This window comes from Rhincodon typus, chromosome 16 (assembly GCF_021869965.1).
Source record: "Rhincodon typus isolate 14 chromosome 16, sRhiTyp1.1, whole genome shotgun sequence".
Lineage (NCBI taxonomy): Eukaryota > Metazoa > Chordata > Chondrichthyes > Orectolobiformes > Rhincodontidae > Rhincodon > Rhincodon typus.
In genome coordinates, this window is record NC_063347.1 from 26,713,744 (window position 1) to 26,731,044 (window position 17,301).

The window sequence follows — 17,301 nt, forward strand, 5'->3', positions numbered from 1 at the left end:
CTGATGCTGCCTGACCTGCTGTGTTCCTCCAGCTCCACATTGTGTTAACATTTTGAGTCCAGTGACTCTCTTTCAGAACTAGATGATACCACTTGGCTTATACTGTGGTATATATAAACTATGTAGATGAGAATGTGGGGAACGCTAAGAAGGTTTGTGGATGACATGAAGATTGGCTGGGTGAATTACAGTGACGGAGAAGGTATTTGGTTACAGGAGGATATAACAAATCGATCAGATGGGCAGATGGAACTTCACCCTGATAAGTGCGAGGTGATGTACTCTGGATGAAGTAAAAAGACAAGAGAGTACTCAATGAATGGCAGGTCACTAGGAAGCTCAGAAAGTCAGAAAATTTAAATCAGATTGGAGGACTTTTTCGTTCAGCAAGAGGATAGTGGGAATCTGGAATGCACTGCCTGTGAAGGTAGTTGAGGCAGGTAGCCTCACAACCTTTAAGAAGTACCTGGATGAGCACTTACAGTATTATAACATTCATAGTTATGGGCCAAGTGCTGGAAAGAGGGATGAATGCAGATTTAAAGTATTAATGATGATACAGACCTAACGGACTGGAGGGTTTCTTCTGTGCTGTATTATTGAATGACTCGAAACTTTAACAGTTTTCTCTCCACAGATGCTACCTGACCAACTGGGTTCTCTGGCAATTTCTGTTTTTGTGTTTAAAATGGGAGTTACTGCATTTTCAAATATAAGGATCCCATAATGTTTTATATCCCAATTTACTCCAACTATTAGATACATTAGACAGTATCACTCTACCACAAGATTTACTCACTGATTCAGCATCTTCTGGAAAAACACTAGATATGCCTACAAAAAACACCAACAATCTGTTTTACCTGTAGCATTTTATGGCAAAAAGAAACCTGTTGTTCCCTTCTAATCAAACTTATTTCCCACAGTCTGTTTTTTTTACTACTCTGAGAAGCATCCGTCTTTCCATTTCTGCCAGCTTCCCCTTGGTAATTACAGTCAGGTTCATTATCAAATATCTTATCTTCCTAGACTTTGTGTAGATTTCCAAAGCAAGGGTTGCTGCTATCAGTGCATTTATGGGACAGTTCACGACTATCAGCCAAAGTTGGAGTACTGAGAGTTGATCTGGATACACAGCTTAGAAAGGATATATATATCTTGGAGGGAGTACAAGTAAGTTTACGAAAATGATACCTGGTCTTCAGGGGTTAAGTTTTAAGGACACATTATACAAATTTAGGCCAATTTTCTCTAGAATTTAGAAAGCTAAGGTGTGATCTGATTGAAGTCTTCAAGATATTAACAGAGTAGATAAAGATAAACTATTTCCACTGGTCAGAGACTCTAGAACTAGAGGGCATAGTCTAAAAGTTAGAGTCAGACTGTTCAGGAAAGATGTTAGGAAGCATTTCTACACAAAAACGGTGATAGAGGTTTGGAACTCTCCTTCACAAATGGCAGTTGACGCTAGATTAGTTGTTGGTTTTAAATCTGAAATACTTAATATTTTGTTAAGCTAAGGTATTAAGGGATATGGGCCAAAGGCAGCCAAATAGTATTAGGCCACAATCAGCTATGATATCATTGAATGACCTACTCCTGTTCCTAAAAAATAGTGGCTTCTCTTATTTAAGAAACATAACAGTCTTCTAGATATGACCATTTTTCTAAAGTGATACCATTTCTAAATTCTTCCATTAAACAATCTTCTGTCTCTTCCTCAGATTTCTAAACTTCTGCCTATGAAGTTCAAGAATAAGTGCATTAGACCTAGTAGCTTTGACAGTTTCATAATCAGCAGATTGTTTATTCAAAAGGGTTGACTGCCTTCCAAAACACTAATAAAATCATTCAAATTACTCATAGCCACTGTATTTTTATATAAATGTTTTCAAATGATACAAAACCTATTTTAATTCCTTCCTCACAGAATGAACTTAGGTACTAAGTGCATATTCCATGTCAATTCAGAGCTAGGAGTTAAAGCTGACTCATCATTAAATTTACTTAAAGAATTATGGATGCCGGAAATCTAAAAGAAAAACAGAAATAATTGGAGAAACACAACAGCATTTGTGAAGAGAAAGCAGAGTTAACGTTTCAAGTTCAGTGACCCTTCTTCGGAACTGAAGACAGGGATTTGGGGGTGGGGGGTGAAATTTACCTGGTTCTCCTTGTTTATGTAATTGTAGACTTTTATTGATGATTTCAATTACATTTTCTGGCTTCCTTTTCTCTTTGCAATTCAAGACTGTCCTGATCTAATATTTCCTTTTCTCTATGAAACTCAATTTATACACTTTCATTTCTATTTCTTTTTAAACTCCACCTGTTTCATTTGCAACTTAATCCTAGCTACTCAATCTAAGATTTTTCTGGATTGCTTCTTCTTTCCTCAAGGTTCAGATGTTGAGCTATTACTGCAACTACTTTCTTCTACTTAAAGCCCAATTTAAAATTATTTCCAACATTTCTACAATTGTCTTCAAATTAGCCTTCGTTACCTATTACAAGGCACCCAAAGACAGATCCCCTCTTTCGAGGAAAACTTCCACAATAGACACAGCCATGTTAACTTTTCAATGAGTGCAGCAGAGGTCATTGTGTAATCTTGTTCACCTAAACTGTAGTAAATCCAAGTGCACTCATCTCAGCCTGTGGATTCAAAATTTTGGATAAGCTTCCAACTTGTAACAAACCTCAGAAATTCTATTCAGAAGTTTCCAATCTCTAACTTCGGATCAAAGTCACGATAAGGTTTCAAGTTTTAAGATTTTCGCAAATTTTATAAGGCTTCTGCAAAGCAAAAGCTAAAAGCAACATTGAGAAAGTAATATTTCAACTGGCATTTAAATTCTAAAATACAGAAAAATCCTGGATTTAACATTTAAAATGATGAAAAATCTCTTTCCACAGTTATACCTCACTCTATTCCTTAATTAGGCAGATTTTTTTCCACCAAGAATCAGTCCAAAGTGATTATTTTCTAACTTTACCTCCTCCAGTTGGATAACTTCAAACTCTAAGAATGACTTTCACAGTGTGCGCTCCTATGAAGATCCCTCTCTGTAGCCAAAGCTAGATGAATCTTCCAGCTTTGTTGAAACCCTCATAAATTTAGTCTCTTCAATCAGAGCATGAATCCCCACTCATATTTTGCTTGATGAACAACAGAAACTTGATGCTTCTACCTCTTTGCACTTTCCCTCAGATTCTTGCAGATTGGCTTTATCTGTAAGGTTCAGTGGAATTTTTACAAAAACCTGTGATCTGGTCCTAAAATGGCATCCTACGGATGCATGTCCTCTCGACACCCATTTCCATGGCAATGTGAATCATAGAACATAGAACACAGAACAGTACAGCACAGTACAGGCCCTTCGGCCCACAATGTTGTGCTGAACTTTTACCCGAAACCTAAGGTCTATCTAACCTCCACCCCTACCTTATACTATCATCCATATGCCTATCTAATAGCCGCTTAAATGCCCCTAATGAGGCCGACTCCACTACCCTCTCCGGCAATGCATTCCATGCCCCTACCACTCTCTGAGTAAAGAACCTACCTCTGATGTCTCCCCGATATCTACCTCCTTTCACTTTAAAACTATGTTCCCTCGTAAAAGCTACCTCCACCCTAGGAAAAAGTCTCTGTCTGTCTACTCTATCTACACCTCTGATCATTTTGTACACCTCTATGATGTCACCTCTCATCCTTCGTTGTTCTAAAGAGAAAAGTCCTAGTTCTCTCAACCTTTCCTCGTAAGACCTTCCCTCCATTCCAGGCAACATCCTGGTAAATCTCCTCTGCACCTTTTCTAACGCTTCCACATCTTTCCTGTAATGAGGTGACCAGAACTGGACACAATACTCCAGATATGGCCAAACCAGGCTTTTGTATAGCTGGAGCATAACTTAACAGCTCTTGAACTCAATCCCTCTATCATGTGACCATTGTATTCAGATAGAAATTCCAACTATCTCTAGATCCCTCAGTTCGATTTTATCTTGAAATTAAGTAGGCAAATTAAAGTATAACCACTTACGAAACCTGACATTTCTAATGCTTCCCTGTCAGGATAACACTCTAGTCATTGTTTACAGCTGTGAATATCTTGTAGTTTCTTCCCAGTAAACAACCTGACCCCTCTTTAGCCTTCAACAGCCAAACCATCTAGGTCATTGTCAGCAGAATCCAGATGTCACAGAATTTCTTACATTCCTTCATTTTACCCTAAGAAACAGGCCCAAAATGTCACAATCTTAGAAAACCTTGCACAGGAGACATGATATGTTGTTGAACTTTTAATAGGATTTGACAAATGCTGTTGCCCATTGATCTGAACTGTGAGGTCAGCTATTTACCATAAATTGTTGACTCAGATGAAGGGATAGAGATTTGAATATCTAAGTTTGTAGATGACAGTAAAATAGGGGGCACAGTAAATAGGAGTAGGATATTACAAAGAATCAGAAACTGACTAAATGGGAAAACTACAGCAAAGGGAGTTTAAAATTGGGAAGTGCAAAATCATCCATTTTCGATCCGAGTAAAATAAATCAGATTTTTTTTAATGATCAGGAATGAACCAAGTTGTCAAAGCTCCTTTGATAGCACTTTTCAGATCCATGATAAATATGAAGGAGGACAAAAGCTGAGTACGCAGGAGAACACATCCACCTGTAAATTCTCCTTTAAGCCAAACATCACCCTGATTTAGAACTAAATCACCATTCCATCACTGTCACTGGGTCAAAACCTGAACTGCCCCAGTGATACTACTGGGTATGTATCTACAACAGTTCAAATTCCTTCTCAAGGTCAATTACGGCTGAGCTATAAATGCCAGCCTTTCCAGTGACACCTATACCCCATGAAAGAATAATAATTTTAAAAACTGTGCAGCAGAACAAAGGTCTGGATGTCCAAGCATACAAATCACTAAAAATTGATGCAATGGTGCAGAAACCAAAGGCTTAATGGAATCTTGATCTTTTTCTCAGAAGGTAATTGAAAAATGAGAAAGCACTAAGAGAAAGGGTCTGTAATTGAGAGCGTTAAGCAGGGAACATATGGAGAGTTGTGTGAATCTGTTAAAGATTAACTTTTTAAATAAGGTAGTCACAGAATCACAGAACAGTAACAGTGCAGAAGGTTATCATTCAACCTGCTGAGTCTGCACCAGTTCTCCAACAAGCCTTATAAATTAGCGCCATTCTCTTGCCTTTTCCCCATAGTATTATACATTGCTTTTGTTCAAGTAATCATCAAATGGTCTGCTGAATGGCTCAATTGATACTGCCTCCACCACACTTTCAGGCAGTGTATTCCAGTCACGAATCACTTACTGTGTGCAGAGGGGGAAGGAGCTGCTCAGTAATTTAAATCAAGGAGCAAAACTAAAGTAATAAGTATATTAATCTGTGAAATGAATTAGATTCAATAACTAAGCACAAGATACAAACATTAAAGGGATTGAACTAAAACAACATTCCAGCATGCTTAAATAATACAGAAACAACTACCAATTGTTTAGAACTTTTAACATTGTAAAATGACATAAGGGAGTTCATAGGAGTATTATCAAACAAAACTTGATATCAAGCCACTTAGAGATACTAGGTCAAGAACGATGCAGGTTCTAAGAAGTATAGATAATAAGATAGTTGGTGGGAGGTTTGGAGAGCAAATTCCAGACAGCCTTGGGCCCTGGCAGCTGAAAACACAGTGGTCAATGGTTGAGCAATTGAAGCCAGGACTGCATGCAAAAAAAAACAAAATTGGAGTACATGAGATCTCAGAAGGCTGGAAACAATTACACATATAGGAACAACTTGATATCAAGGATGATAGTTTTAAAATCGGTACTGCTTTCTTGAGAACCTATGTAGATCAACAAACACGGGTGAATGGGACCAAGTATGAGTTAATAAATGAGCAGCAGATTTTTTGATATGTTCAAGTTGAGGGAGGGTAGTAGATATGATGGAAGAAAAGGATGGGTAGAAAATCTCCAGGTGTATGACATACAAATTAGTTTAAAATGCTGAACACAGATCAGGATTACATCTACTTGGGAGTACAGTCTAGAACTGCACCTTGAGTACTGGGAGACAAAAGATTATACAAAAGCAGAATAAAGTGCAGAAATGTACAAATAATAGGTGATTAGAAAGTCTAAGGGATAAGCAGACATTTTCACAACTTCCAACATGAGCTCAGATAGCACACCGTATCCTTTCTGACAGTGGACAGGATGCTGAATGTTTGTAGAATATAATGCAAGGGTAGGGAAGGGGAACCACCATATGTTACACTACAACGAATAATATTAGAAGCAATCAGTTCTGATGCCACCAATCATGTTTCAGAGACGTTAAAGAGCAAAACCTCAAAATAGTAATCTCTGGATTGCTCCCAATGCTAGGAGTTAACTCTGACTAGAAAAATTTGGGGGGAGGGGAGGTATGACAGCATTAGATTCCTGGGACCAGTTCAAAAATTAGGAAGAAATTAGAAAAGACAGACGGGATGCACCTTAACAGGGCTGGGACCAACATATTCGAGGGTAAATTTAAACTCATTTGGTGGGTTGGTGGTGTTGGGATGACTCAGGTTGAAGCATTAATGATTAAAGCATTAAAGTGTACATAGAGGACTGAGAGAGACAAATAGCATTAAAATAAAAACAGTAGTAAAAAATAGGAAGGAATTAAAGATGAGAAAATATGCCAAAAATAAAGCAAAGAACTGCAGGTGCTGGAGATCTGAAACAAACAAGAAACAGGAATTGCTGGAGAAACTCAGTAGGTCTGGCAACTGTGTACAGGAAACAGAGTTGACGTTTCAAATCAAGGAAATGAGGCAGATCAAGATGTGCTTGAAATGAATATGTGTAAATTGATGCAGTGTGATAATTAACGCTGGTGACCTGCAGGAACAAGTAGCCATATGGAACTATGTCATAGAAGCAAGAAAAGGAGGGGAGTGTCAGTTATTTTTTAAAAAAATCACACAACTAGAAAGGGATGAAGTACTTCACAGATCCAAAATGTATTTGGTTAGAATTGAGGAACAGTACAGGAACTATTACGCTTCTAAATATACTATAGATAAACAGATAAAGGCAATAGAGCAGCAGGCTTGCAAACAAATTGCTGCAAAATACAATACGTTTAGAGTTATGACAATGGAGGACTTTAATCATTCTAAAATACCTGGAAAAGAATTAAAGACAAAAGGGTGGAGGAATTTCTGAAATATTTATCATAAAATTTTCTTGCTGAGTTTGTTTCCAGCTTAATGAGGAAGGGCTAGGTCTAGTTAGAAGAAATGAAGCGGGAGAATATTTGGAAAACAGTGATTACATTATTATTATAAGCATAATATGGGAAATAGTGTTGTTCACTTTGGCAGGAAGAATAAAAAAAACAAAGAATTCCTTAAATAGAGAACAACTTCAGAATTCAGAGATGCAGAGGCATTTACGTGTTCAGGCGCATGAGTCACAAGAGTCAGCATGCAAAACAAGTGATCAAAAAGTCTAATGGGATGCTATCCTTCATTATGAGAGGAACTGAACATAAAATAATGCTCCAGTTATACAAGCCATTACAAATCTCGAATACCGTGCACAGCTTTGTTCCATTATTTTAGGAAAAATGACACTTAATAGACTGATACCTAGAATTAACAGGTTATCTTCTGCAGCTATGCTGGACAGAATGACTTTGTTTCCAGAAGTTTAAAAGAATGAAGGGTGACTTCACTGAAGTGTATAAGATCTTGGTGGTCTTGAAAAGGTGGATCAGGAAAGGATGTTACCTCTCGTGTGTCAGTCCAGAACTTGGGGGGCACTGTTTTAAAATTAGGGGTCACTCTTTCAGGACAGAAGTGATGGGAACTTTTTTTTGTCTGACAGTTGTACAACCTTGGAAATCTCTGCCTCTGCAGGCAGGGTCACTGAATATTTTCAATGGCAATGTGGAATTCAGAACACATACAGATCAACTAATTATGTTACTGAGTGGCGCAGCAGGCTCAAGGGATTGAATAATGTATCCTGCTCCTATTTGATTCATTCATAAAAAAGGAAAGGAATGCTGCTCAGCTACTGGTTCTTTAATCCTAATCCAATTTAGTTAGTAAGGGAGTGACAGCATAACTGCTATAAAAAAGGGAGCTGAAACACTACTCAAGATTTAAAAGCTACTTAAATATCAAAAGTGGATACTTCTTGCATTTTTTGGGGCAATGATTGTTGTTGCCGACGAGGCACAGGCAGGACCAAGAGGGAGCACAATGCAATATTTAGGGTGTGTACATGTTTATTGCCAAAACAAAAAACTTATTAAGCAAACCCCTATTGCCCTCATTGCTTGAACTTGACCTAGGGAAAGAATGGACTTGTTCCTTCCATTAATCATTAACGAGTGCGGGGAGAGTGAATGAGTAACTGCCTGCCCATTTTGGTGAATGTCCATCATTCATTTTAGCTGAGTTCCTCCTAACTCCCCACCTTTACCAACTGGGGGAGGCAAGGTCAGGGTTGCACTTATCTCGCTCAGTCTCAGGGAGACCAATGTCTACGACATATACTCCTTCTAGTGCCAGGTCTGCATTCACCTGGCCTGGAAGAAGGTTTTCAGCAGAGATTTTATGTGACACACAAGGGAGCTGCTTACCACAGACTTTGGATGGCAGTTTGGAAGGAAGTAAGTCAGATTTAAACTACCACACTTCCAAAGCTGTCAAATCCGTGCTGCCAGCTGCACAAGCACTGCTGTACCTATCCCCTGCAATCCACATCAGACCCCACAAGGTTAGTCTATGCTGACAGCAAATACCACCAAGGCTGCTACTGAGGTGGGAGGTCACATGGTTCACCCAGACCATCCTTCAAAGTCCTAAGCCAGAGTCTGGGATGAAATCACCCTTCCCAGAAACGGAAATGCTAGGTGTCTTAGAAAATATAACGGTGCATAAATCTCTGAGACCTGATCTAGTGTATCCTAGGATGTTGTGGCATATTAAGGAGGAAATTGTGGGGCCCCTTGCAGAAATGTTTGGATCATCTATAACTACAGGTGAGGTGCCAGATGACTGGAGTGGCTAATGTTGTGCCTTTGTTGAACAAAGGATGTAAGGAGAGACCAGGGAACTGCAATCTAGACCTGTGAGTCTGACTCTGGTTATGGGTATATTGTTGGAGGTAATTATAAAAGATAGGATTTATGGACGTTTAGAGAGACAAAATTGATTATGGATTGTCAACATGGTTTTGTGCAAGGAAATTGATTTGAGTTTATGAGTTCTTTGAGGAAATTATCAAAAAGATTGATGATGGCAGAGAAGTAGGAGTTGTTTATTTGGACTTTAGTAAAGGCTTTGACAAGGTTCTGCATGATAGATTAATTAGTACGATACTGCTTGGCCTGCTGTGTTCATCCAGCCCTGCACCTTGTTGTCTCAGTGTTCCACAAGGATCGGTTCTGTGTCCTTTTTTGTTTGTCATTTATATAAATGATTTGGATAAAAATATTGAGGGCATGGTTAATAAGTTTGTGGATGACACCAAATTTGGTGGCATTGTAGACAGTGAATAAGGTTTTCTAAGATTACAAAGGGATCTTGATCAAATGGGTCAATGGGCTGAAGAGAGGCAGATGGAGTTCAATCTGGATAAATGCAAAGTATTGCATTTTGGTACAACAAACAAGGCTAGGGCTTATACAATTAACAGTAGGGCCTTGGGTCGTGTTGTATAGGAGTTGGGAAGTTATTTTGAGGTTATACAGGACATTGGTGAGGCCTCTTCTGGAATACTGTATCCAGTTCTGGTCTCCCAGCTATAGGAAGGATATTATCAAGCTGGAGAAGGTTCAGAAGAGATTCAGCAGGATGTTGCTGGGTATGGAAGGTTTGAGTTATAAGGATAGGCGAGATAGGCTGGGACTTACTTCACTGGAGAGTAGGGGGTTGAGAGGTGACCAGAGAGAAGTTTATAATGAGAGGTACATTTAGAGTTGATGGTAGTTGTCTTTGCCCTAAGATGGGGAATTTCAAGACTAGGGGGCACATTTTTAAGGTGAGCAGAGACATTTAAAAAAGACATGAGGTAAATTTTTTAAACGGAGGATGATTCACAGGTGGAATGAACTTCCCGATGAAGTGGTGGATGTGGGTACAATTACAACGTTTAAAAGACATTTGGATGGATATACAATCAAGCCTACCCCAGCTCAGAGCCTCCCTCTCCCAGACCTGCAAAGGACCTCTCCTGTTTTTTATTCTACGTAGGATCCACAACCTGAACTCCCAATTCTACTCAGCTTTATTGGACACTAAAAACCGTAAGTACAGTAAACTTACTGGTGCCAACCACCCAAAACGGGCTTCCTCCACCCCCCAAATCCCCAGCCGTACCCAGGACCTTCCCCACAATGGGTCCGCCGCCACTGGCCATGAGGCCACTATCGGAGAACCCACAGATGACGTCACATCCGCCACCGCCGGGTTCCCCACTTCCGGGACAGCAAGCACCATCGCTGCCGTTGCCACCGACACTGAAGTCGCGACCACCCTCACCGCTACTGCCGCCGCCTACCCCGCTCCTCCTACCTCCGACGCCGGTCCGCCCATCACCGACGCGGACGCAACTCCGCCCACCGCCGACACCGGCACAACTCCGCCCACCGACGCCGACGCTCCGCCCACAGCCGACGCCGACGCAGCTCCGCCCACCACCTCCACAGCCAGCAGCTCCAGAGGAGACAGCAGCACCCAGCCCTGCCGAGTCTTCACCATCCCCCCAGACCTACCCCTTACTGAGGACGAACGGTCAGTCCTCAGTAAAGGGCTCACCTTTGTCCCCCTCCACCCACAGATCAACGAATACCGCTCACGCTTGGACATAGAGCAGTTTTTCCGCCGCCTCCGCCTCCACACTTACTTCTTTAACCGTGAACCTAACCCTCCCTCTACTGACCCCTTCTCCCGCTTCCAACACACCCCCTCCTCCTGGACACCACCCCAAGGCCTCCTACCCTCCCTCGACCTCTTCATCTCCAACTGCCGTCGAGACATCAATCGCCTCAACCTCTCCACGCCTCTCACCCACTCCAACCTCTCCCCCGCAGAACGTGCAGCCCTCCGCTCCAATCCCAACCTCACCATAAAACCCGCGGACAAGGGAGGTGCAGCTGTAGTATGGCGCACTGACCTCTACATCGCCGAGGCCGGACGCCAACTCTCCGACACCTCCTCCTACCGCCCCCTTGATCATGACCCCACCCCTGAGCACCAAACCATCATCTCGCAAACCATCCACAACCTCATCACCTCAGGTGACCTCCCACCCACGGCCTCCAACCTCATCGTTCCCCAACCTCGCACTGCCCGCTTCTATCTCCTTCCCAAAATCCACAAACCTGAATGCCCTGGTCGACCCATTGTCTCCGCCTGCTCCTGCCCCACCGAACTGATCTCCAACTATCTCGACTCCATTTTCTCCCCCTTGGTCCAGGAACTCCCTACCTATGTCCGTGACACCACCCACGCCCTCCACCTCCTCCAGAACTTCCAATTCCCCGGTCCCCAACACCTCATCTTTACCATGGACGTCCAGTCCCTCTACACCTGCATTCCCCATGCAGATGGCCTTAAGGCCCTCCGCTTCTTCCTGTCCCGCAGGCCCGACCAGTCCCCCTCCACTGACACCCTCATCCGCTTAGCCGACCTCGTCCTCACACTCAACAACTTCTCTTTCAATTCCTCTCACTTCCTACAGACAAAGGGGGTAGCCATGGGTACCCGCATGGGCCCAAGCTACGCCCGCCTCTTTGTAGGTTACGTGGAACAATCCCTCTTCTGTACCTACACCGGCCCTAAACCCCACCTCTTCCTCCGTTACATTGATGATTGTATCGGTGCCACCTCGTGCTCCCACGAGGAGCTCGAACAGTTCATACACTTCACTAACACCTTCCACCCCAACCTTAAATTTACCTGGACCATCTCTAACACCTCTCTCCCCTTCCTGGACCTCTCTGTCTCCATATCGGGCAACCACCTCGAAACCGATATTCATTTCAAGCCCACCGACTCCCACAGCTACCTAGAATACTCCTCCTCCCACCCACCTTCCTGCAAAAATGCTATCCCCTATTCCCAATTCCTTCGCCTCCGCCGCATCTGCTCCCAGGATGAGGCATTCCACTCCCGTACATCTCAGTTGTCCTCGTTTTTCAAGGACCGTAACTTCCCCTCCTCGGTGGTCGAGAACGCCCTCAACCGTGTCTCCCACATCTCCCGCACCTCATCCCTCACACCCCGTCCACGCAATAAAAACCAAAAAAGAATCCCCCTCGTCCTCACGTACCACCCCGCCAACCTCCGGATCCAACACATCATCCTCCGACACTTCCGCCATCTGCAATCCGACCCCACCACCAAAGACATCTTTCCCTCCCCACCTTTATCTGCTTTCCGGAGGGATAACTCTCTCCGTGACTCCCTTGTCCGCTCCACACTCCCCTCCAGCTCCACCACACCCGGCACTTTTCCCTGCAACCGCAGGAAGTGCTACACCTGCCCCCATACCTCCTCCCTCACCCCCATCCCAGGCCCCAAGAAGACTTTCCACATCAAGCAGATGTTCACCTGCACATCTGCCAATGTGGTATACTGCATCCGCTGTACCCGGTGTGGCTTCCTCTACATCGGGGAAACCAAGCGGAGACTCGGGAACCGCTTTGCAGAACACCTACGCTCGGTTCGCAACAAACAACTGCACCTCCCAGTCGCGAACCATTTCAACTCCCCCTCCCATTCCTCAGATGACATGTCCATCCTGGGCCTCCTGCAGTGCCACAACGATGCCACCCGAAGGTTGCAGGAACAGCAACTCATATTCCGCTTGGGAACCCTGCAGCCCAATGGTATCAATGTGGATTTCACAAGTTTCAAAATCTCCCCTCCCCCCACCGCATCCCAAAACCAGTCCAACTCGTCCCTGCCTCCCTAACCTGTTCTTCCTCCCACCTATCCCCTCCTCCCACCTCAAGCCGCACCTCCATCTCCTACCGACCAACCTCATCCCGCCCCCTTGACCTGTCCGTCCTCCCTGGACTGACCTATCCCCTTCCTAACTCCCTACCTACACTCACCTTTACTGGCTCCATCCCCGCCTCTTCGACCTGTTTGTTTCCTCTCCACCTATCCTCTCCTCTATCCCTCTTCTATCCGCCTCCCACTCTCTCCCTATTTATTTCAAAACCCCCTTCCCCTCCCCCTTTTCTGATGAAGGGTCTAGGCCCGAAACGTCAGCCTCTCTGCTCCTATGATGCTGCTTGGCCTGCTGTGTTCATCCAGCCCTGCACCTTGTTGTCTTGGATGGATATATGAATAGGAAAGATTTGGAGGGATATGGGCCAGAAGCAGGCAGGTGAGACTAGTTTAGTTTGGGATTATGTTCGGCATGGGCTGGTTGGAACCGCAGGGTCTGCTTCCATGCTGTATGGCTCTATGATTCTAAGAGCCTGGGAACTACAGACTCATGAGTCTGACTTAGGTGGTGGGTAAGTTGTAGAAGGTGATCCCAAAAGATCGGATTTACATGCTTTTGGAGAGGCAAAGAATGATTAGGGATAGTCAGCATGGTTTTATGAAATGGAAATTGTGTCTCACAAACTTGATTGAGTTTTTTAAGGAAGTAACCAAGAAGACTGATGAGGGCAGAGTGGTAGACATTGTTTACTTGGACTGCAGTAAAGTCTTTGACAAAGTTCCTCCTGGTAGACTAATTAGTAAAGTTAGATCACATGGGATTCAGGGTGAGCTTGCCAACTGGATACAAAATTGGCGTAACAGCAGGAGACAGAGTGGTGGCGGAGAGTTGGTTTTTGGACTGGAGGCCTGTTACCAGCAGTGTTCCACAGGGATAGGTGGAGTCCACTTTTGTTTATCATATATATAAAAATGATTTATATGAGAATATAGAAGGCATGGTTAGTAAGTTTGCAGGTGACATCAAAATTGGTGGTACAGTAGACACTGAAGATTGTTATCTAAGAAACAGAGATCGTGATGAATTGGGTCAATGGGCTGATAAGTGGCAGATAGAGTTTAATTTGGATAAATGCGAACTATTGCATTTTGGTAATTCAAAAAGGATAGGACTTATATGTCTAAAAATAGGGCCTTGGGTAGTGTTGTAGAACAGGGACCTAGGGATTCAGGTGCATAATTCTTTGAAGTTTGTGTCACATGTAGACAGGGTGATTAAGAAGGCATTTAGCATGCTTGCCTTCGTTGCTCAGACATTTGAGATTAGGAATTGGGACATCATGTTGACATTGTACAGGAATTTGGTGATGCCTGTTCTAGAGTGTAATGTCCAGGTCTGGTCGCCCTGTTATGGGAAGGGTATTACTAAGCTGAAGAAGCTTCAGAAAAGATTCACCAGGATGTTGCTGGAAATAGAGTGCTTATAGACTTATAAGGAGAGGTTGGATAGGCTGGGATGTCTTTGACTGGAGCATAAGAGATTGAGGGGTGACCTTACAGAAGTTTATAAAATCATGAGGAGTGTACACAAGGTCAATGGCAGTTGTCTTTTCCCTAGGTGTGTCTGCACATTAGATTTTCATTCATATACCAGAACACCTGGATTCTTATGCACAAGCAAGTTTTACAATATCTCTCTGTTCAAATAATATACTGCGTTTCTGTGCTTCCTACCAAAGTGGACAAGTTCACATTTTCCTACATTATTTAATCTGCCAAATTCTTGCCTATTGACATGACCTATCCAGATCCCTTCCCAAACTCTTGTACCTCCTCTTGACAACTTACTTGCCTGGCTATTTTAGTGTCAGCAGCAAAATTAGTTACTGCACATTTAGTCCTTGCTCACAGTCAATAAAAAGGATGGATGTACCAAGCAACTGTAGGTCAATAAGGTAATGGGATAGGACCTTATAAAGTTCAAGGGTCAGAAAAAAAGACTAAATAATGGAATTCAGGGTGAAGAAAAAGAAGAAGACTAGACAATGGGATTTTGGGAGAGTAAAGTAAATTGGGGTGATTAGGGAGTCAGGCAGAGGAAAAAGAGGGGCTCAATAGAGATTGGAGAATATGAATGGGATGGGGTTAGGAAGGGGTGTCAGAAACATGAGGGAAAGCAGAATAAGATTAGGGAAACAGGAGTCTGGTGAATTGGGGCTCAGGCAGGGCTGAAGAGATTAAGGTCCAGAATTTCCTGCAGAGCCATGAACAGCAGCACCATGGTAAGTAAGAATAGCATGGAGATAGGAGCTATGAGTGAACTGATAAATAAAACCTGGGCACTTTCCTGTGGGTAAATATTAAAAGATTGATACAACTAGTGGAAAAACAAAGAACAAAGAGGTGGAAATCAAGGATTTTCATTGGAAGGAGGAAAATTCTTGGGATATTAGATCATGGAATGCATCAGTACAAGTGCATATTTAAGTTAGAGACCTTGGAAAAAAAATCAGTTAAAGGGAATGGGATCATTATTGAAAATGAAACTGAGTAACTGAGGCAAAAAGAGTGCCAACCGCAGCTCAGAACTATAGGAACTGAGTGTTACCAGAATTAGCTACAATTGTGCAGAAACACAGAAACTGGCTATTCTAAACCAAGTAGTGTACGCTTGTGATTTGTGCTCAACATGGGGGGTAGAATCGAAGTTCTCCCGTCCTCTTTCCCACCCCCCCCAAAAAAAAACCACCCCCTTTCCCTTTTCAGTCTTCGGTTGAGCGCGCTCCCCCCCCCCCCCCCCCCGTACTGAACTAAAAAGGGGACCCTTCCTGAAATAAATAGTTCAACAGTCGCAAGCCTGTCACCGTGCTCGGGAGGTCCACGAATACCTCCAGCCAGAGCGGCCAAGGAAGGGGTCGTCAGGGCACATTCCGGAGAAAGCCAGGGAATCTGACTAAATAGGTAGCTCTTTCCCAGCCTCAGGAAATGCAGGCCCTCGCCTGGGGACTGACCCTCGGGGCCTGTGTCCACCGAGTCCCCAGCTGCAAACCCTGCAACTTTCAAACTACTTCTTCCCTACCGCCCACCCCCCTCAACTCGCAACCTTTTCCCATTACTTGGAAATTTCGACTCAATCCCTCAATAAAACAAGATTTTAGACGACAACAGAGCCCCACCCCAGACGCCCGATTGAAAAGATCCCATAGCCAGCACCCGGGGGTTCACACATTCACTTACCTCTGCCCCCCGACCGTTTGAAAGCCGGCTGAGTGCAACTTGAAATGGATCCGCCTGGAATGGATCGGCTCCCGCTAGGTAGGTAGCATCGTGCGGAGCTGGACTACACGGATCGGACTACCGCAGATCAAAGGAGACCTCGTCCCAAACCTGAGTAGGATTAAAGCCCCCACCCCAATCCGCCCACCATCTCACACATTATTCCCCTCAACTCAAAAACTCTCCTTCCTCTGTAGGTTATTCATTGATTTTTAAGGCTGAGTTGGCTGGATTCTTGATTGACGAGGGAGTCAATCCCACTGGAGGTCTGAACCTGCATTTCCCGAAGCCCTGTGGAAGACAGTAGATAGAAAAGTAAGAGTTGAGACCTCGATCAGGTCTTATCAAATGGTGAAACAGGCTCAAGTGTTAGAATGGCTTACTTACATTCTTAGTTCAAATGTACTGTTACAAAGTTTTGTATGGTAATTGTGAATTGGAAGGCAGGAAGCTAGAATTTGGAAAAAAAAGGGAGAAGTGTGTATGCTTCCTTTAAGAGGTAAAGTGCTTTTCTAAACTTAGAAATTTATACAGAAAAAAAATGTCTGTATGTAGCCAAAGATGTACAACCGGTTCTGAAATTGAAACATGTATCAATTGGCTGTGTGATTGGAAACCTTAGGCTTGTTTTTACATTTTGGAAAATAGCTGGAATCAGCCAATTAACTTAAACCGAACACTTAGCGATTGAAAGCCAATTGGATTTAAATCTGATGATTTTGACAATCTCGGACCAAACTATTGTAAGAAAATTAACGTGTCATCCAAGGTTTACAAGGAGAGGGTTTTTGAAAATCAGTGTGACAGCGAACTACCCTCTGAGAAACAAGCATCTAGCTCTCCGAAGAAATCACTAAGCTCTCTAAGAAAGCACCATCTATCCATTAAAGGTACCACGGCACTTCTAGCAAGCATCCTCACAGAAGACTTTACAGAGAAAACATCCCTGACAGCCGGATCAGCAGAAGAAAGGTATTTATGACTCAAACAGAAAAAAAGGTGTGTAGACTTTGAGAGAA

The 17,301-nt window shown here is 43.2% G+C and overlaps 1 protein-coding gene across 1 annotated transcript in view; it reads right to left on the reverse strand.

The window, feature by feature from the left end:
* The window catches only part of chdh (choline dehydrogenase), a 70,467-nt gene extending 54,133 nt beyond the window's left edge, over positions 1–16,334 (reverse strand). Inside the window, exon 1 of the mRNA XM_048606723.1 lies at positions 16,244–16,334. The gene's annotated coding sequence lies outside the window, so the exon portion shown is untranslated. The remainder of the gene's footprint in view (positions 1–16,243) is intronic.
* Between the last annotated feature and the right edge of the window lie 967 nt (positions 16,335–17,301).